Below are 20952 nucleotides of genomic sequence, written 5' to 3' on the forward strand. Positions count from 1 at the left end.
AGATCAGCATGGCTTTAAAACTGGAAGCGAAACATCAATAATCATGCAATGCCAATGACACTACTCTGATAGCTGAAACTAAAAAATGAGCTGCAAATTTTGGTAATGAAAATCAAGGAGCACAGTGAAAAAATAGATGAAGATTAAATATGAAGAAGGCTATGTGACAAAAGGTACAGCAACTTAACCTTAAAATTGTTAATTAAGAGACTAAAATAGTGGATAGCTTATGACATTTAGGATTGACCACCAACAATAAAGAAGCCAACAGTTCAGAAATACACATTGGAAGAATAGCAATTGTAAAAGAGATTCAGCTGTTGCGATTTGTGTATATGTACAAAATTTTACATGGTAATTGTTTTTCCTTGTGACTTTCTATGGAAGCAAAAGTTGAACTTTCAGAAGAAGTTCAGAAGAAGCAGAATAGAAAAACAATATTCACATTTTTTAACTTTTCTGAGAATACTGTGGGCAACCAAGAAAAAGAACAAATGAAACATGGAGTGAATCGACTCAGATATTTAATTCAAGGCAGAAATAACCAGACTCAAATTATCATATTTTGGATAGATGATGCAAAGACTCAGGTCTTTTAAGAAGTTTGAGAAGAAGACAATGAGTAGCAGCAAGGTGGATGGACACCATTCAAGTGGATTTTTATGTAAAGCTTCCCTGATGAATCTGTTCTGTGTTTTCTAGCCATTTCAATGATTTGCAGTTGTGCATTTTTTGTCTGCTTTATGTTCAAAGATTTCTTATAGCATTCCCTTTCACCTTCAGCTATTTTCTTGCTTTTTAATGCATACTATATGAGGGTGGAAGGCATAAAGCAACATCCTTCCTCACCTGCTTTTGAAAACCAACAACTAATATATGTCTACATATGCTTTCTAGAGCCTGTTTTAGCAACAAAGAACAATAAAAAAGAAAGATTAGTGAACATTACAATGGAGAGTTATTGTATTAACAATGAAAGGAATGGGGAAACAGCTGCATGAATGAGCAATAAAAAGTTTTTACTCCTAGCTTGGAAGATATAAAAAGAATTTGCAACATATTATAATTAGCCTGCTATATATAAAACCCCTATAAAAAATACTTGAAGGAAAATGCAATTTAAAGATTTATTGAAAACCTTTATCTAATACCTTTGGAGAACCATTTGACTTAGAATTGCGAGAGATCAAAACTCCAGTGAGACATTAGGTTTGAGGTCTTTCATACTCTTTGAAACAAAATAGAATTGATCAGTACAACATTTTTGTCCTAGAGATGTCTATCACTGCTGTGCTAGAATAGTGATGGAATACTAAGTTTTCTTTGTGTGAATAAACCATAGGGGCTTTCCTTAGTTTCCTGTAAGTTCCTCCAGAAGTTGGGTAGCACTGAGAATGAGGAGGACCAGCTCAAGATATTTTATTGTATGAGGAGAACAACAACATTTTTCTTCTCCATCATCTTACTTTAATAGTAACTGTATCTTTACTATAACTGAGGTATACATTGCTGTCTCTTCCAGCAGAGGGGAAAGATTAGGGAAATGTGGTGCCAATAATTGTCATTATGTCTGTAGACATATCTACAGATGACCTTGGAGCTATCTGTTCCACTGGATGACGACCTCCTCCTCCTCCTCCTCCTCCTCCTCCTCCTCCTCCTCCTCCTCCTCCTCCTCCTCCTCCTCCTCACAATGGCAGTTTTCCTTGGTGGCTGGGCTTGTGTGATCCAATGATGATGAGTGATATGCTGGCAAAAGCCTATCATAAGGATTATACAACCTAATAACATTGTGTTCACCGCCATCATCATGATCATTATGATCATCATCAACATCCTTGGTTTGGAAGCTTTCTTTGGTGACTGAGCTTGTACGGTGTTGAGTGGTATGTGAACCAAAAGGATTTTAAGAGATGTCCTGGAATATGTGCATTCCATAATCTATTGCAGTGTTGAATATTAAAAAAAATCTATTTTCATATCAGATCAGTTATTGCTTTGGTCAACAAAGATCACATTTGAAACTGTGAGTCCTGGGCATCAGATGTCAAATGAATTATCCAGCTTGGTTGCCTTTGCCAGGTTGGGAGATGGAGGAAGAGACAGCCACAATTTATGTGAGCTGTTGAGTCTTAAATTACATTTAACTTCTTATGGAGTAAGCTCTAATGCTAATTACAGGCATACTTTGCTGAAAGCTGAGATGATGATTAGCATTTTTTAGCAATAAAGTATTTTTTAATTAAGGTATGTACTTTTTTGGACATAATGGTATTGCACACTTAATAGACTACAGTATAATGTAAACATTACTTTTATATGCACTGGGAAACAAAAAAAATTGTGTGATTCATGTAATATTGTGTGACAAGTATTGCAATATTCAGTTTATTGCAGTAGTCTGGAACCAAACCCTTGGTATCTCCAAGGTATGCCTACATTTATGAAACTTTATCTTGGGTTGCTTAGGGGGAGAACAGAGTAATAGAAATAGAAAGCCTCACAAATTGCAAGCTGAAATCCCTTCAAATAAACCTAACTCTAAAACTAGAGAAAAAACACACACGGATAATAATAGCATATTTCTGTTACAGCCACAAAGCATCAGAATTCAATCTATAACAACAAAGCCCCATACCACAAGGCAACTTCAACCCCTTCCACTTATATGGCTTAGGGTTTCTTACTAGCAAATGAGACAAACGATTTGAGGTGTTCATGGAATTCCTGTCTGCAAAAGATTGTACAAGTTTGGGAGAACAATATGAGGCTTTTAACAAGTTTTCCATGAAATGGTCATCAGATATATTACAATTAAAAGAATTTCTATCTATTTAAAATGATCTACTGATCTAAATGATCTACTGATACCCCTTAACAAATTATTTTCAAATTAGATCAGACTACAGAAAGATGCAGTACTTGATGATAATACACTATGGACAGCCATTTCCAAATCCATTTGTAAATAAGAGAAAAAGATAAACAAAGCCCCAAGTGAAAGCCAAAAGAAGAAAAAAGACAGAGGTGAAAAATCAACTATGGAAAAGTAAGAACTGGAAGAGCACTTCTGTTCCCAAAGAGGCACCTAAACTATAACAATCAGAGGTGATTGTTCAGCAGGTTCTGACCAATTCTGGGGAACCAGTAGCAGAAATTTTGAGTAGTTCGGAGAACCAACAAATACCACCTCTGACTGGAGATTTTACAGTATCCTTCCCCTGCCACGCCCATCAAGCCATGCTCACAGAACCGGTAGTAAAAAAATGTGAATCCCACCACTGATAACAATCCTTTTAAATTTTGGGGAACAACTGATCAAAGAAACAACAGACTAACTAAAAAGCCACCTAGGAAGAAGTTGGAAGCAAATAACAAAATGAAAGAAGTAAGACCAATAATAAAGTTGAAATATAGGTCTTCTAATATAGCTATGTCCAACCACTGCAGATGACTTTATAATTAAGCAAAACCAGCTAGCAAATAGTCCAACAAACTCTGTTCTTCTGCTGGCTGAGAGACGAGTTCCATGCAGATGGTGGTGCAGCTAGTCCTTGCTTAGCAATGCTAACAGAGATAAGAAACTCTATTTTAAATGACATTGTTGTAAGTTGAAAAACTATGTAACTGTGCCATTTAGCAATGGCAGTTCTGGCACTTGCTGTTGTAAGGCAAGGACTTGTGAGAAGCCATCAGGTAAAATATTAAATTATGTTTGTGTGACTGTGAACATGCTACAATGGCCAAAAGTTTGTGGATCCACTCATTTAGTGCCATCAAAAATTTGAACAGGATACATGGTCATTACACAAGGATCAGCTAAGCTGGCATTTATTCCCCCCGCCCCAAAAAAATATCTAGAAGTTTGGTTTCATAGATGAAATGAGCATCTGGGGCATCTATTTCTTATTTTCACTCTCATTAGAATTCTTCGAGATGATATTTTAAAGGAAGAACATTGTATTACAATGATATGACAGCAAAAGCAATGGTAACTTTTGCCCCTGTGGAACAAAATAGTAAATTGTCCTGGTTAAGACAAGAGTTGATTAAACTAGGCATAGTTACCATCTATAACTTCAAATCTAAAAAAAAATAAAATGAAAAGGAGGTGACAATTCCTGAGTCAGTGGCAACTATAAAACATAGGAGAGTAAAGGCAAGCCAGCCCTGCAACCTTGGACAATGCAGCAGCCCCTTTGCTGGGTGATCCAGGAAGAAATTGCAAGGCAACTGGAAGACAGACAAAATGCAGTCATGTGTAGTAGGATGTTTTAAAATGCTATTTTGAATCCAATCTCTCAGCAAGTAGATTTAAAAATGGATCTCATTTGAAATGATCCAGGATTCAGCCATTACTGTACAAAGTCTTGTGGATCAATGAAGACTCAAAACCCAACATCTTCAGATAAATTGAGTTGAATTGCAAGGCGAATCAAATGGGCAATTGAAAAAAGTGAGCATTTGGAAATGCACGGCAGAGGCTTTTTCAATCTATCAGTGGAAACAGGAAAGGAGAATCAAAATTCACAAGACAATGTTTTCTTAGGTAAGAAAATGTAGCAATTTGTAGAAAACATGTGATTAAACCTAACCAATAGTCAAGAAGAATTAGCTGAAAAAGTCGTTAAAAGATTTTCAAAATTAACAAGAAGAATGAGACCGTTGTAAAACAAACAAAAACAAGGCTTTTGGCTGAGATACATAAATCAAGCGCTGGAAATAATTTAAAATCAATCTGTAGTAAAAAAAAAAAGGCACATTTTCTGATACATTGATTGTGTCACTACTTACAATCATGTCATTAATAAGCAGAAGTAAAGAAAAGTGGTAAACCTAAATCGGAAATTAGTTTAGAATTGAATGTGAAAGAACTTTGGGGAGATGTGAACAATTTTAATAAAATGAAAAAACTCTGAAAGCTTAAAAACTTAAGCTGTATATTATAAAATATACAACATTCAATCCAAAATCATATCTGATATTTAAGAAATAACTGAGGAATGAAGCATTATCAGGAAAAAGCAATTAGTATGAAGCTCATGTAAGACCATAGAAACAAAATGGACAACTTAGAAAAAATCTGGATCAGTTCTACAATTGGCTCCAAGCCTCATCAAAAAGAAAAAAGAAACATGAAGAAATTTTATGTTCCAGAGAGAACTGGCAGATTGGCCATCAAACACAACTAAGAGAGTACTGTGGGTTTACACAACAAAAATAAATTAAAAGGGAAAAAATACAGTAGTAAAAAAAATCAGGTGAACTTGAAACTGATGAATTGCATGCATTTGGATGAAAAAATGACCACCTACTTGCATGGTTAGCTGGTCAGTTTAAGATTGCACTAAAGAAAAGAACAAATGAAAACTGAATGACAATAGAGAGATTCTTCTTAATAATGAAAGATAATAGTAAAAGAATGGAGTGGAGTGGAGTGGAGTGGAGTGGAATGGAATGGAATGGAATGGAATTAGAATAGAATAGAATAGAATAGAATAGAATAGAATAGAATAGAATAGAATAGAATATTCTTTTTTGGCCAAGTGTGATTGGACACACAAGGAATTTGTCTCTGGTGCATAAGCTCTCAGTATACATACAAGCAATAAAGTAATAAATCATAAATCATAAGATACAATCATAAATCATAAGATATGATCATAAATTCTAAGATACAACCAACAAGTGATAATCATAAGATACCAATAGGAGTAAGTAATAGAAAAGGCGAGAAAGATATTAGAAATACAGTCCTACTACATGATTAGCTATTTTTAGGCATAAAGCAGTGCTGTGAGAATTATGTGTTTAGCAGAGTGATGGCATGGCGGGGAAAGCTGTCTTTGTGTCTACTTGTTTTAGCATGCAATGCCCTATAACAGTGTCCTGAGGGGAGGAGTTAAAACAGTTTATGACCAGGTTGTGAGGAGTCTATAGGTATTTTCTCAGCCCTCTTTTTGGCTCATGCAGTATACATGTCCTCAATGGAAGGAAGTGTAATATTCGAAGGGTTGGGCTCATAAAGACGAGAGACTCCGGTTCAGTAACAGCAGCTCTTTATTTATCAGCAAGATTCAGCTCAAAAGAATAGCAGCCGCAGTGGCTCTTTTATAGAGCTCGCCGGGGCTTTAGCAGCCAATGACTTTGCTTTGAGTCTCCCACGCTTGGTATTAACTAATCACGGCAGACTCTTAGCGAGCCAATCACAATCGTCCGGGTTGACCAATCAGGTAGGGATTAGTTGAACCAATAGGAATGCAGGGTTTCAATTCTGTCGATATGGAACAGGAAGGCTGGTTGCAATTTTTTTTTTCTGCAATCCTAACTATCTGTACTTAAGGAGTCACATCTCAAAACTTAAAATAAATACTTCGTTTGTTCAAAATTCTTACTGGAATAATACATCTGTCTGAAGAAAAAAAAATCTTCAGTTGAGCAAAAGGGTAATGACAAAAATGTATGAGGAATTAAAGATCAGTACTTATTGATGAAGCAATTGTTATAAAATCAAAGTAAGATTTAGTGAATTTAAATATGGCTTGGATTGAGTACAAGGATGTATTTGATTTCCTTCCACTAATAGGATTATGAAAAGTCTAGAAATGCTTGGGGTCAATCAAAATATCCAAGGTTTTGTAGAAATGGCCATGAAAACATGACAGACAAATACAATGCTTAAGGATGATGGGTTACATGAAGTAAAAATAAAAAGGGGATATTTCAGAGTGATTCCTCATGACGTTTATTATTTGATTTTGTAATGATCCAATTGACAAGGATGCTAAGTAATGGAAAACATGGCTTACAATTTTCAAAGCAAGGTGAAAAAAGTCACATTCTTTTACATGGCTAACCTAAAACTATATGCCAAATCAAAAGTTGAATGGGAATGATTATGAATTATTGTTCAGATATTTAGCTGTGATATTGTAATGCAATTTGATCTGCGGATGCTTTGAGAAAAAACTTCAAATTAGTATAAAGTACCTTATGAGTGTCCATCCTTGCAATAATACACACACACACAGAGAGAGAGAGAGAGAGAGAGAGAGAGAGAGAGAGAGAGAGAGAGAGAGAACATCATATATGATAATATAAGAGATGCAGTGGTAGGACTACTGGTTCTGTGGGCATGGCTTGGTGGGCATGGCAGGGAAAAATCTCCAGTCAGAGGTGGTATTTGCCAATTCTCTGAACTACTCAAAATTTCCACTACCGGTTCTCTAGAACTGGTGAGAACCTGCTGAATACCACCTCTGAAGAGATATCTGTGTAAAACTTTTGAGACTCTATAAACTTCTAGATCATGATTTCAAAAGATGTGGAGACTGACATTATAGTGGGGTGATTTCTATATGGTGTACAGTCATCTGAGACTAGATATGCATGGTGTCACTAAACCAATGTAACTCAATTAAAACAAGTCACAGCGGCTCATCATCTTTTTTTCTTCTTTACACTTCAAAATGTTTCCCTTTAGTGTATATATGTGTTATATTTTCTTAGATATTTGCTTGCGTATTTCATCTAGAAAAAAAATAAAATGCTAACTTGGCCTCCTTTCTTCCTTTCTAACAAGATCAACATATTGCGGCCAAACATCTGCTACTTTTCTGCAGTGGGCAGTAATAATGAAATGATAATGTTGTATGGTTGACTGACTAATCATACAAGATTATTTCAGAAAATGCCAAACGCAGCACTGTTTAAGGAGGTTCGAAAATGGCCTTGGTAAGAAGATTAGATGTGTCATGCTACAGATTAAGTTTTGGCCATACTGAAGGTTGAACACATTTTATAATGATACAAGCAGGAAAGAAACTGTCCATCAGTTCACAAAGTCATTTTTTTATGCTCTGGTAATAATACTAAAGCAGTTGTTATATTTTCGTACCTATTTGCCTGTGTGTATTTCATTTTTATAGCTTGAGTTATGTCTTCAATAAAAAGAAATCTGAGCTGTCTGGCAGCATGGGACAAGGAGACCTACAAAACACTTGTGACTCTTCTAAAATAAATGATCTAATGCCAACAAATAGAAGTCTCTCCTGAACTAACATTTTAATGATTGTTTTAAGGTATGCACATGACAGTGTTTGAAAATAAAAGAAAAACTCAGTGTAGTACTATATAATGCATCTGATACTTCGTTTTCTGGATACTATACATGCATCAATACTGATTTAGCTCACACATTCAAAGAAAATCTATTGCTAAGTTTCAGGAAGCATTGTTCTATGAATATATAGGTAAAATTAGAAGATTTGCCACAGGGTTGATTCATAGCTGGGCCAATTTATTGTCCTTCAACCTATTAATTTCTCCTACCTAATTGACTAGGTGATCTTACCATTTTAAAACTGGCTTAGATTAAATAATTCACCTTGAGTGGAGACCAGCTTTTCCAATTCTTTTGAATGGCCCTTGTCACACAAACTCCATTATAAGAATGCTCCCTCCACAATGATGAGTTGACAGCTCTTGAGTGTTTTTGTACTTCTGCAGCCGAACTAATGTGAAAACTGTAATCCATTAGGAAACACAACTTATTAACAGTCACAGCAGGGCACCTGAAATTTTAGTGCATGCTTTTAAATGGCAAATAATATTTATTTATTTTATTGATTGATTGATTTGATTTGTCAATTGCTTACAAGATAATAGGTATAAGTATATACATAGTTATGAATACATGAAATGGGTACATATAAGAAAAATAAAAGAAACAATAGGACAGGGACGGTAGGCACGTTGGTGCGCTTATACACGTCCCCTACAGACCTCTTTGGAAAGGGGTGAGGTCAATAGTAGAAAGTCTAAGGTTAAAGTTTTTGGAGTTTGGGGAAGAAACTACAGAGTCAGGTAGACTATTCCAGACATTAACCACCCTGTTGCGGAAGTCGTTCCTGCAATCAAGTTTGGTGTGGTTAACCTTGAGCTTGTATCTATTGTGTGCTCTTGTGTTGTTATGGTTGAAACTGAAGTATTCATTGACAGGTAGGACATTGCAATGTATGATTTTATATACCATACTTAGATCAGACTGAAGATGGCGTAATTCAAGGTTTTCTAGCTCTAGAATTTCAAGTCTGCTGGGATAAGGTATTCTACAACAAGTAGAGAAGTGGAGAACTCTTCTTGTGAAATATTTCTGGACTTTCTCAACTGTGCTAATATCAGATACGTAATGTGGGTTCCAGACTGATGAGCTGTATTCGAGTATTGGTCTAGCAAATGTTTTGTATGCTTATGTTTATGTTTATGTTAATATGTTTATGTTGATAATTGTTTTCATGTATGTATTCTTTTCGTGTTCTGCTCTAAGTTTTAAAACTACAGGTCCATCCTTTTGAGTCAAAATTCCTTCCTACAATCCACCCAGAAGCTATTGATGTGACAGACTTTCACTTCTGATAATCTTGCAGAATATCCTTGCAGGTGATTGGGATCTTCTTATTTAAAATTCACTCAATTTTGTTCCTTCACTCTGGGCCAAACTAGACAACATTTTTCCAAAGCCTGCAGTCCAAGGGACTGGATGTTTTGGATTTCATGCTTGCAGGCCAGGGTGAGAGTTAATGCTCCTTTGGGCAAAGGACACAAGTCTTTTTCTTTCAGAAAAGGAATTCATGATAAATCTTTCACAGAGGTGGTATTCAGCAGGTTCTGACCAGTTCTGGAGAACCAGTAGTGGAAATTTTGAGCAGTTCGGAGAACCAGCAAATACCACCTCTAACTGGAGATTTTACAGTATCCTTTCCCTGCCACACCTATCAAGCCACACCCACAGAACTGGTAGTAAAAATTTATTATTTATTTATTTATTTGATTTGTCAATCACTTACAAAATAATAGGTATAAGTATAAACATGAGTAAGAATACAGAAAATAGGTATGATTAAATGGGGACAATAGGACAGGGACGGGAGGCACGTTGGTGCACTTATGCACGCCCCTTACAGACCTCTTAGGAATGGGGTGAGGTCAATAGTGGATAGTTTGAGGTTAAAGGAGTGGGGGTTTGAGGATGTAACTACAGAGTCAGGTAGTGCATTCCAGGCATTGACCACTCTGTTGCTGAAGTTGTACTTTCTGCAATCAAGTTTGGAGCAGTTAACATTGAGTTTGTATCTGTTGTGTGCTCTTGTATTGTTGCGGTTGAAGCTGAAGCAGTCATTGACTGGTAGGACATTGTAGCAGATAATTTTGTGTCCTACACTTAAGTCCAACTGTAGGCAGCATAGTTCAAGATTGTCCAAGCCCAAAATTTCAAGTCTGGTGATATAGGGTATTCTTTTGTGAGTGTAGGAGTGTAGTACTCTTCTCGTGAAGTACTTCTGGACTCGCTCAATTGTATTAATGTCTGATATACAGTGCGGATTCCAGACAGATGAGCTGTATTCAAGTATTGGTCTAGCAAAGGTTTTATATGCCCTAGTTAGCAATTCAATATTTCCAGAGGAGAAGCTTTGTAAGATTTGATTTACAACTCTTAATGCCTTTTTGGCAATGCTGTTACAGTGAGCTCTGGTGCTTAGGTCATTAGATATGAGTACTCCTAGGTCCTTGACAGTGTGAGGGTCATCAATGAGGTCATATCCACCTACTTTGTATTTGCTGTACTGATTTTTTTTTACCCATGTGTAGGACAAAGCATTTGGTGGTTGAGATTTGGAGTTACCAGATGTTTGACCATTCAAAGTTTTTGATTCCACCACTGGGTTCACCTCTTCAATTCAGCAGTATTTTTGCATTCAGCATTTTTGGTTTTTTTATTTTGAGATTAATAGATTCTGATTAAAAAATTGATAATTAATATAATATAATTAAACAGGAGGCAATAGAATAGACCTATGTGCATATCCAACTGCTCCCTTCCAGTCTTTCTACACTCTTTCTTCTGTCTAGTTCTTTTGCTCCTTTCATTTTTTTTTCTTTTTCCATTTGTATATAAGCATGAATGGCTTGCAGCATGCATGTAATAACTGGGAAGTAAGGTATCTAATCTGTGAGGTTTTTTTGTCACGTCTGTGAGATTGATGGCTATCTAAATATGAGGAATGAATGCATAACTAAAATCATAACACCATTTGTCACAATTCTTAATATAGCTGCTAACCTGAGTTTTCGTGGGAAACACTTAACATTATGTGAAGGATAGGTTTCTTTACAGAACTTCAAACAAGATCTGTGGCAATTCTATTTCTAATGAAGCAGAAAGTGAGTCTTTATTTATTAATTTATCAAGTGTGCATGTTGCCAATTTCATTACAACTCCTGGTGGCTGCCCAATTATAATCTGCTTTTAAAACCAAAATGAAACAAAGAATTATCAGATATCTGGATGTATGAAAATTTAAAAGCTTGGCTATGCTTCTTTTTTGGGAGATGTCTGTTGTGCATTTATGTAAATATTCAGACTGACAACACATGACCCGGACAATCTGATCAGCTGTCTTAACAGATGATTTCACTGTAAGACTGAATCATATAAGGTCAACTTGGGATGTGCATTCATATGGTCATATGAATAACAAAATGAAAAAAAAAATGAGGGGAAAGGTGAAGGGATGCATTCCAAAGAAACGTTAAGGAACAACATGCAGCAGTGACACTGTTAAAGAGAAGAAGGAAAGGATGGAGAGATTAAGGTAGGGGTGTCACACTCGCAGGCTGCAGGCCAGATGCATCACATGCTGCCACGCCCACCCCTGGTTTAGCGAAGGGGGAAAAGTTGTGATATACTATGTGATGAGATTGACACCCCTGGATTAAGGAACTGAGTGGGATTAAAAAGCAAGAATATGACCCAGTTTGTAAATGATTTGTGTGTTTTCATTTAAAACAGGTTTCCCCTTTTTTTACTTCTATGATTCCTATCTTTCTTTCCATGGCGGTAAAGGTAGAAAAAGAATGTCAAATATCTTCTTGGCTAACTCTACTTACATCTTTACCCCAAAGGGTTAAAAGTTTATAAAACATTTTATAGTTTTTTGTAGAAGACACAAACTTCGAATGTTAAGTTCCCCTTTACAATGAGATATTGAAAAAGACATCGTTCATAGTTTTGACTCCATAAAGTTAAGAGGATTCATGAAAGCCTCACCAATTTCTAAGGCTTCTAGATATCAATAAATATAGTAAACACAGACCACAAACTGATTCCTTTTTTAAAAACTCTATTATTCCTTCCTGTCCTTGATTTCCTTCCTGCCAGAAGCTGAAGCTTATAATGTGGTTCAGCCATTAGCTTTGATTACTCTCCTGGGAAAGACAGGAAGCTGTAAACTCTTGGTTTATCACTCCTAATTGAGGCAACACCAGCTTCTTCTCAACAGATTCCTTGAGGTTTCATACGTCCTGATCAGTGGTAGGATTCAATATTTTTTACTACCGGTTCTGTGGGTGTGGCTTGGTGGGCGTGGCAGGGGAAGGATATTGTAAACTCTCCAGTCAGAGGTGATATTTGCTGGTTCTCCAAATTACTCGAAATTTCCGTTACTGGTTCTCCAGAACTGGTCAGAACCTGCTGAATACCACCTCTGGTCCTGATATTTGCATTTGTTTTCTTAATTCTAATTCGGTCCCTTTTCCTGTACCACCTAACACAGCCTTTTCACCAGTCAGTCAAGTCAATAATTCATGTTTGGTGAAGAGTATGTAACCAACCAATATGCATATCTAAATCGTTTCCATTTAAGCAGCCTTGCTGGCAAGCAGCTCTTTTTAATCTCAGTCCTAAATGAGGATAAGACTGAGGTAGTGAATCCCAGCTTCTTTTGTCAACTTCATAAACCAGTTGAACCCCAAATATCTGTCCATAATATATCCATCAGATGTAGGGATTTATTGCCATTTCTTCTTAATTTGTCAAAGCTACAGCATGCAGAACGTAGGCCCGAAGTTTGAAGATTCTGCAAAGTGTTAACATCGCATTATAGAAAAACATTCTCATTACATTAAAGAAACATTTGATCTTGCTGAACTTGAAAGGATGACTAATACTGAAAGCTGCTTACTTTTTGGAGGAAAACAAGAGGAAGCACTGGTTGTACTGTACTTTTCAGTATTGAGGATTATAATAAATCTAACACTCAATTTGTATCACAGTTGTAGAATTAAGTTTTAAAATATTTGATGATAATTTAAAAACTGGAATACAGATTAGACTGCCAGTTTGCCATATAAATAATGTTACCCTTGAATTTGAAAGCCTTAGTAACTTGGCCTCAAGGTAAGGTCAGTTAAAACCTTTTTTGCATTGCAGATCCAAACCCAATGGCATTGAATCTTCAGCACATTACTACTTAGTTTTCACAAAGGGACAATGGGAAGGAGATAGATACAGGCAGTCCTTGACTTTCGACTGGTTGCTTTACGATTGTTCAAAGTTATGATGGATCCCGCCCTGCTAAAGCTACTTACAATCTATTTTTAAAGCTTTGATGGCTACACTTCCCCTGCAGTCATATGATCACATTTTAGATGCTTGGCAACTGGATTACTTTTTTAGTTGTTTGCAGTATCATGCAGTCACATGACCGTGATTTTTGACATTTTTTTTTGCCAATTTCTGGTTTATGATATATTCGGTTTGGGGTAACAAATACCCACTTAGGTAAAATGGTTTAGCTTTATGACCATGGTGTTCAATTAACGACTGCTGCAAAAATTGGATCTGGTCATGTGATGCCTTAATTTAAAACCACAACAATATTCAACCATAATTCTGGGCTTAGTTATGATTGTAACTCTCTAAGGAGAGTTATGAAATTACTCTGTGTCTTCTCATTGTCTATTGTTGCTGTTTTTTGCTGATTTGCCTTTTTTTTTTACCAGGCCCACAAGGGAAGCATGCTTTTTTTAGCCTCCTCCTAATAGAAGATTTCTAGTTAGGAGTTAGGCTTTGCTTAACTCCATAAAGTATTTTGTAAGATTAGTGTATATCATATAAGCAATGAAGAACATTTCAAAAATACCGTATTCCATAGTGTGTTGTTTGACTTTGTTAGTAGGCGATGGTGTTTAGAGATATTCTGTGTCTAGGTCTCTATGATATGATGTCATATCCTCTTTCTTCATGTTGGTAAATAAAGAATAAAATATTAGCCATATTTGAAGAATCATCCTGACAGGAAAGTGTCCTGACTGAAGTAGTACACCCAGACCTAAACACTCTGTTAACATATTTCCAGAAAATAAATCTCTACCTTTAAAAAAGAAATCCTTATAAAACTTGTTCCATCAAACACTGCTCAGGTTAGATTCCTATTCTGAGTGATGTTCATATGCACACATTGACCCCTTCAACCTCTAACTGTGAGAGATAGTGCCCATGCAGAGGGACCCGGATGAAGTGTCAGTTTCCCAGGAAGGAGGGAGCCCATTCCACAAAGAGGAAAGAGACAAGAGGAAGTCCAGCCCAGAGCTGGATAAGAAACAGGGGAAGCAAATAAGAATGGCCACTCCTTAGAATCTCCCTGGGTATATCTGTTAGGCTAGGAATAGTAAAGCTTTAGTCTGGTAAGATTCTGTCTGCCACATCTAAGCAAATAGAAAAACCAAACCCTGGCTGAATTGTTTCATTTTATTCTTGGGCTATGCCTGACAGTAACCCTCTGAAGGTCCATTATGGCACAACCAGTTGCAGAGATGATGTGGGAGGGCTGCTGTTTAGTCATTGTTGGGGTGTGTGTGTCAAACCAGACAATATAATAGTCATGGCATCACAATCCAATCCCTACCCCTTTTATACATGTATTCAGTGGTGGTATTCTATCGGTTCAGTCCGGTTGAGTTGAACTGGTAGTAAAAAATGCTACTGGTTTGGCCAAACTGGTATTTCCGACAATCAGCTGGGTGACGATCAGCTGTGCTCATGATTTAGATTAACTAGAAAGCAGAAAATCATCTAAATCACATGGTACATCACCCCAGCTCAGCTCCGCCATGCTTGTGTGCACATGCTTCCCGTGGCCAGCTGGTCCTAAAGTCTATGCTGTCCATGTGCGGAGGTGTGAGGCGCATGGGGGGTTTGTGTGTGTGGGAGGTGCACACTACTCAAGGGTTTTATGCACATTTGTGGGGGGTGGGGCGCACATGCATGGGTCACATGTGCAGGCATGGGGGTCATGAGGGTGTCACGTGCACATGCATTGGGCATGCATGCATTGCATTTTGGCAATGTGTACCGAAAAGGTTAGCCATCCCTGTTTAGTCAATAGTCCTGAATGAAGTCCATCACATTGCGGGTCCTGTTTTAGAGAGGGAACAGATCATCTGACTTGAGATAGTTCCAGATATAGATCTATAAAGATTACATGCTGCCAGCTGGAGGAGTTGCCACCTAAACCCAATTAATGCCCCCATTTAACTGTAAGAACATCACAGTATTAGAGAACTGTTATGACACATAGTCAGTGCAGCAATAAAGAAAAATATTTAGTGACATCATCCTTTTATCACCCACAGCTACTGTCAGCAAAATGTCAGTCCATTGAAGTAAACATATATTTATTTCACTGATACTCGCATAAATTCTCCTTAGTTTCTCCATTATTGTCAAATAAGCTACGGAATCTGAAATGTAATTCCCATGCCAAAAATATGACTATAGCCCTATAAAGTCTATAAATACCATAGACCTGGGAAATTACTCTGATATTTCTTAAGGAGTTAATTTGAAACAGTATTACTTGTGAAACTTGGATCAAGAGTAAATAATGAAGTATGAGATAAATTCAGGTTAACACTAAACATTCAATGAAGTGAGCTGCAATTTAGGAAAGCTTTTATACTTTAATAAAATTCATTATTTTGAAAAAGTGCTACCGGAATCCTGATTTCTGAAATATTGATCATGTAAAGTTAAGTTATGAAGAGCTTCATATAAAAGCACTTGTTGGGAATATCACAGAAAATGATGTTTCATTTTCTTTGTCAGCTGCCAGATTGGCTAGACACAAAAGTATTTTGTTTTTTCCCAAGTATGAAAAGTTTCTGGGATTAAACTAAATTCCAACATGAGTTTGAAAACATGTCATTAATTGTTTTAAATCAATCACTTGATCCAAACTTGGTAAACTTGGTAAAAAATATTACATTAATTATAATTAATCATTCAGTCTTTGCCTGCCTCCAGAGTAACCAAGTGTGTGTTGGAACAAACTGAAACTAAATTTGGATGATTCAAAAACTGAATTTGGATGATGATGCTTTTGATTCTAAGAGATGGCCTTCAGTATTCAGGAAAAGTGAGGCTTTTCTGAATGGAGCTACATCTTCCTTTAAGGAGCATGTTCATGGCCTAGGTCAGGGCTGTCAAACTTGTGGGCTGTGAGCTGGATACATCACATGCTGGCCAAGCCCATGTCCAGTTTAGCAAAGGCAAAAAAATCCCAATACGCCATGTGATGCTGCCATGACAACATGAGTTTGACACCTCTGGCCTAGGTGGTCTTGCAATATCTAGCTTTGACATTAGACAAACTAGGTAGCATGTGTAATAGGGAATTTATCAGATTTGGCTCATAAACCAGAGCATCTTTATTTGGATGAGAGAGAGTTGGCATTGGTTATGCATGTTTGATAACGTCAAGTTTGGATTATTATTATTAATTGTTGGTGGAGTGTTCCTGAATGACAGCCCTGAATTGTAGTTTCCCCAGAAGATATTATCTTCTGTTGAAGTTTGCTTTCTGAATCCCATTCACAAATCCTTACAAGGTTAAGGTCAAGTAATTTACAAAACTGGCTATTCTGATGCAAACCAGTGCAGATAACAACAGGGTACCTCTGTAGATCTTATCACAAACACTTCTAGCATTGGATCCAGCCCTATGATTAAGACCGCAGGTTTCGATAACAGCTTTATAATATTGTAAATAGGTAACCTGCATTATTTGATCTGACTGCTTTCCAGTGGTTAATGCATTTATGTTTAAATTGAACTGGGACTGGGCAGTCTTTGAAACAGTGGATATCCTCAATTAGAGGATCATTAACTAGCAGCCCTTGAAGCAGAGGATGATACCTGCTTTGCAAAGTACAATATATTCCTCCTATCTGACAGAAGATAAGCTCTAAATAGCTAGACAACATCACTAATGGTTGTCTAGGACCTTTCCCCTGAACCCTGCCCATGGATTTAGTTCTTGGCAGCCTAATGATTACCAATTTAATATCCATGTAGCCAGAAGAGAATCATTGGTGGATTGGGTTGATCAGTGGGATACTACAAATGCCTCGTGTATGTCTGGAACTATGTAAGTCATGACTTCATACTACTATTTGCTTGTTTAGTATTCTGTTTCTATCCTGCCTTTCTAATCAGAGCTCAAGATGGGTTCTCTGTCAGTTTCCCCAAACTTGACCCTCAGAACAAAAATTGTATGAGGCAGCTTGGTCAGAGAGTTGCCATCTTGTCAAAATCACTCAGCGGGCTTTGGCTTTGATTGAACAAGGACTTGAATCTGAGATTCTTCAAGACATTCAACACCATTAAGCCTCTTAACCACTACATTATAATTTCTCCTAAACAGCTTGACATCTCAATATGTCCTCTAATTATTCTAATTATTATTCTAGAATCTCTTAAATGTCAAAAATGTCTGTGAATTGAAAATTATGTCCCAGTAGTTTCCATGATACATTGTCAAGGGATGCTCTTTGCCTCCTATGCATGGCATGTTACAGGGTTGGGATTCAAATTTTTTAACAACCGGTTCTGTGAGGTGTGGCTTGGTGGTCATGTGACCATGTGGACATGGCTTGATGGTCATGTTATTGGCTGGGCGTGGCCAACTCAATATCACTCACATCGAGGTATGCATCTCCTCGCCTGGGGTCTCATGACTGTGGGGATGCTGCAACAGTTGTAAGTGTGAAAAATGGTCATAAGTCACTTTTTTCAGTGCCATTGTAACTTTGAATGGTCACTCCACACAAGCAAAGTACCAGCAAAGGAGGGTAAAAAAACTCCAGGGACGTTCCAGAGACAGGAAGTCTAGTCCTGCCAAGAATGTAATAAGGGTTAATGGAGAGGCAGTTTGTGTAAGCAACACCAGAATGTTTCCTTCCTGCCTTCCTTACAGGTTTAGGCCAGTAATTCCTTCTAACAACCGGTTCTAGCAAATAGGGAACTGGTAGAATCCCACCCCGGCGTGTTAGGTGATTAAAATATACTGGGATGTAGTTGGCAAGAAGAAATACCATACTTGTCAGAAAATAGCTGCAGGCAAGGAATAATTTCTTAGCTTATTAAACAAAGCATCAAATCCTGTTTGTTATCTGTCTCTGATTAAAGAAAAGTTGGTAGAGTAATCTGAAGACTTTTCCAACCTGTTTGCTTTCTGCATTTAGAACCTTATAAGAGAAGCACTCTTTGCTGTACCCAAGAATTTCAAGTTCTTGACAGTTTTCAAGATACAGAAAATATTATCTACAAATCAATAGGCAAGAATCCCAGTATTTGTTCTGTCTGACAATTGGAACAGGTGTAGTGGTTCTGTGCTCATTTATATTCTCCCAAAGTACCCAATACTGACAACTAATGATGAGAGTTATCAGAGATTTTCAGGAACTGGTCAATTGGAGAGGACAGTGGCAACAATCAATAGTTTTCTATCACCATTGCAGCACTATTCATACAGCTTGTATAAAGAGGCTGTCAGCATTTCCGTTTACACATTTCTTTGTAGTTGTTTCAAAGGCTAGAGATAGATGATAGTTTTTAACAGAGTTGAAGGTAATATGAGAGAGAAAGAATTATCTCATGTTGTACAAACTCTTTTCTGTTGTGTTTCAGCATTCTTACTGCTACAATGCTCGCAAAATCTATGATCAGAATTGTTATAGCTTGCCTACATTCATGCCATTATCAGGGCATAAATGTGACTATCCTAACCAGCAGATTTTACTACAGATATAGAACAACACAATGTAATGGTGTGAACCAGACAGAATGGAGATTGAATGAAGACATTATGACCAATGGACCAAAGTTTTAGACCATGCTTTTAGCACTGTAAATGTGCCACCAGGCTCTTGTTTAAAAGAAAAGGTATTCTGAATCAGACCCAAACCCATCTGAGCTAGCAAATCAATCTGCAAAACAAGAGTTCCTTTCAATGTGAGACTAGATTTGTGAGGTTTGAAATATTGTGATTTCTTAAGAGATAGAGAGAATGACTCTTATATTCATTTTGCATGTATGTTGCTATGAAATAACTGCATGTTTCAGACATTAGGAAAAAAAAATGCTCCAAACAAATTTAGCCTTTTTGATGGGGAGGAAGCTTACCTGCCTTTTGGTGACATATTAAGAACACTTTGTGTTGGAGTAGGTTATGGGACTTAGTCATGATTTATATTTACATTCTTTTCTATGATTAAATTGATGTATTGTTTGGGAGGGTTTTTTTATCCTATGTTAGCCCCCTGGAGTCAGAGGTGGGATTTGGGTGTTCAAATAACTTGATATAATTAATAAATATAAGAAACCGAAGCATTAATAATCTTGATGCAATGCAGGAAGATTCAGCTAACCAGTTTGTTGAAAATTCTTTTGAATGATCAAAATGCTTAACTTTAACTTTAACAGAATTTTCCAAGATTCTTGAAGCAATTACAAATGTCAGATTCTTCAGCTACATAAAGATTAAGGGATGTAAAGATTAAGACTTGAAACTAAAATAGTTCTGCATTATTGTCTTATGGGGCTACTCTATTCCATATTGTATTGTATTGGAGTATGCAGAGTCTTAATTTTGAGTTACAAAGATTTAATTTAATCTAGAAGTAAAGGATGAAGAAAAAGCTGCCATCAGAAATATTAATTTTATTTATATCCTATCTTTTCTCTTTGAATTAGAGCAGGTTACCTTGTACTCTGTTCTTCTATTTTTGATCCTGTAACAACAACAACTCTCTGAAGTAGGTTGGGCTGAAAATGACTGGGCCAAACCCACTCTATGCATAACTGAAAGTAGACTTTAATGTGGGTCTCAACATTTTAGCCACCAAACCACATTTGCTCTTTATATAGCGGACAGTATCCATTCAGGCATTCTGGGGGGAAAAACAGAAAAATATTGGATATCCCAGTCCTTCTGTATGTATCCATAGCCACAAATATATTGTGTGACCATGGTTACTCTAGTCTTTAATTCAGAATGGAGAACGTAGGTTGCTGATTTACAATTCCATTGCTGACCACTGGCTAGGTATGATAGGAATTAGAATTCAATAGCATCTGTAGGCCACACATTTCCCATCACATCCTTAACGTGAGGTGGAATACCAAGGAAAGAAGGGAAATTGAAACAGCTTTAAGACCAAAGCTTAATCCACAACATAATAACCACTTTCAAAATCCCATTATTCTAAAACACTAATACTGAAGTTGAAAATGCCACAGGACATATCGTTAACACCCAGAAACCAAGTGCAGGCTTTGCTCTGAAACACCTGGTATCCCCTGAGGTAAGGCAGTGAAAAATGTGATGCTTGTGATTGGATTCTGTATTTACCATTAAATACACTGCTTCTGCTTCCTGGTTGTTGCCCCCCCAGTCAAAAGTGACAATGGTAAAACTTGCCAGCTGAAATATGATTGTATTTTTTTTCCCTCCAAGGAAGCTTTTCTCTTGCTTTGCTGTCTCACAGGACATCCATCAAAAACTGCATGTGGCACAATTTGTCGTTGCTTAATGTTAGAAGTTATGGAGTTGTCTGCCCATTTCTGTTTTTCTTCCCTTTTCCATTTGTTGTGATTTATTTTAACATAATTTTGTAATTTAAAGAAGCCAAAAGCCTGAATTAAAACTTTTCCTAATATACAAATGTGACAGTTTCCTCTCATATGTATGCATAGTTATTTGGCATATTTTTAGTATTTTAAAAAATAGATAGACACATATAGCTATGCCCTTTTCTGCAGCATATGCTATT

At 36.8% G+C, this 20952-nt stretch overlaps 2 long non-coding RNA genes across 2 annotated transcripts in view; both read left to right on the forward strand.

Moving 5' to 3' along the window:
• LOC148126927 (uncharacterized) overlaps positions 1-17245 on the forward strand; it is a 64215-nt gene extending 46970 nt beyond the window's left edge. Inside the window, exons 3-4 of the long non-coding RNA XR_015741426.1 lie at positions 12221-12373; positions 17195-17245. This is a non-coding gene — a long non-coding RNA (uncharacterized LOC148126927). The remainder of the gene's footprint in view (positions 1-12220; positions 12374-17194) is intronic.
• The window catches only part of LOC148126926 (uncharacterized), a 102935-nt gene that overhangs the window by 56815 nt on the left and 25168 nt on the right, over positions 1-20952 (forward strand). The window lies entirely within an intron of this gene.

Source organism: Pseudonaja textilis, chromosome 2 (assembly GCF_049901715.1).
Source record: "Pseudonaja textilis isolate UNSWEBS1 chromosome 2, rPseTex1.2, whole genome shotgun sequence".
Classification (NCBI taxonomy): domain Eukaryota; kingdom Metazoa; phylum Chordata; class Lepidosauria; order Squamata; family Elapidae; genus Pseudonaja; species Pseudonaja textilis.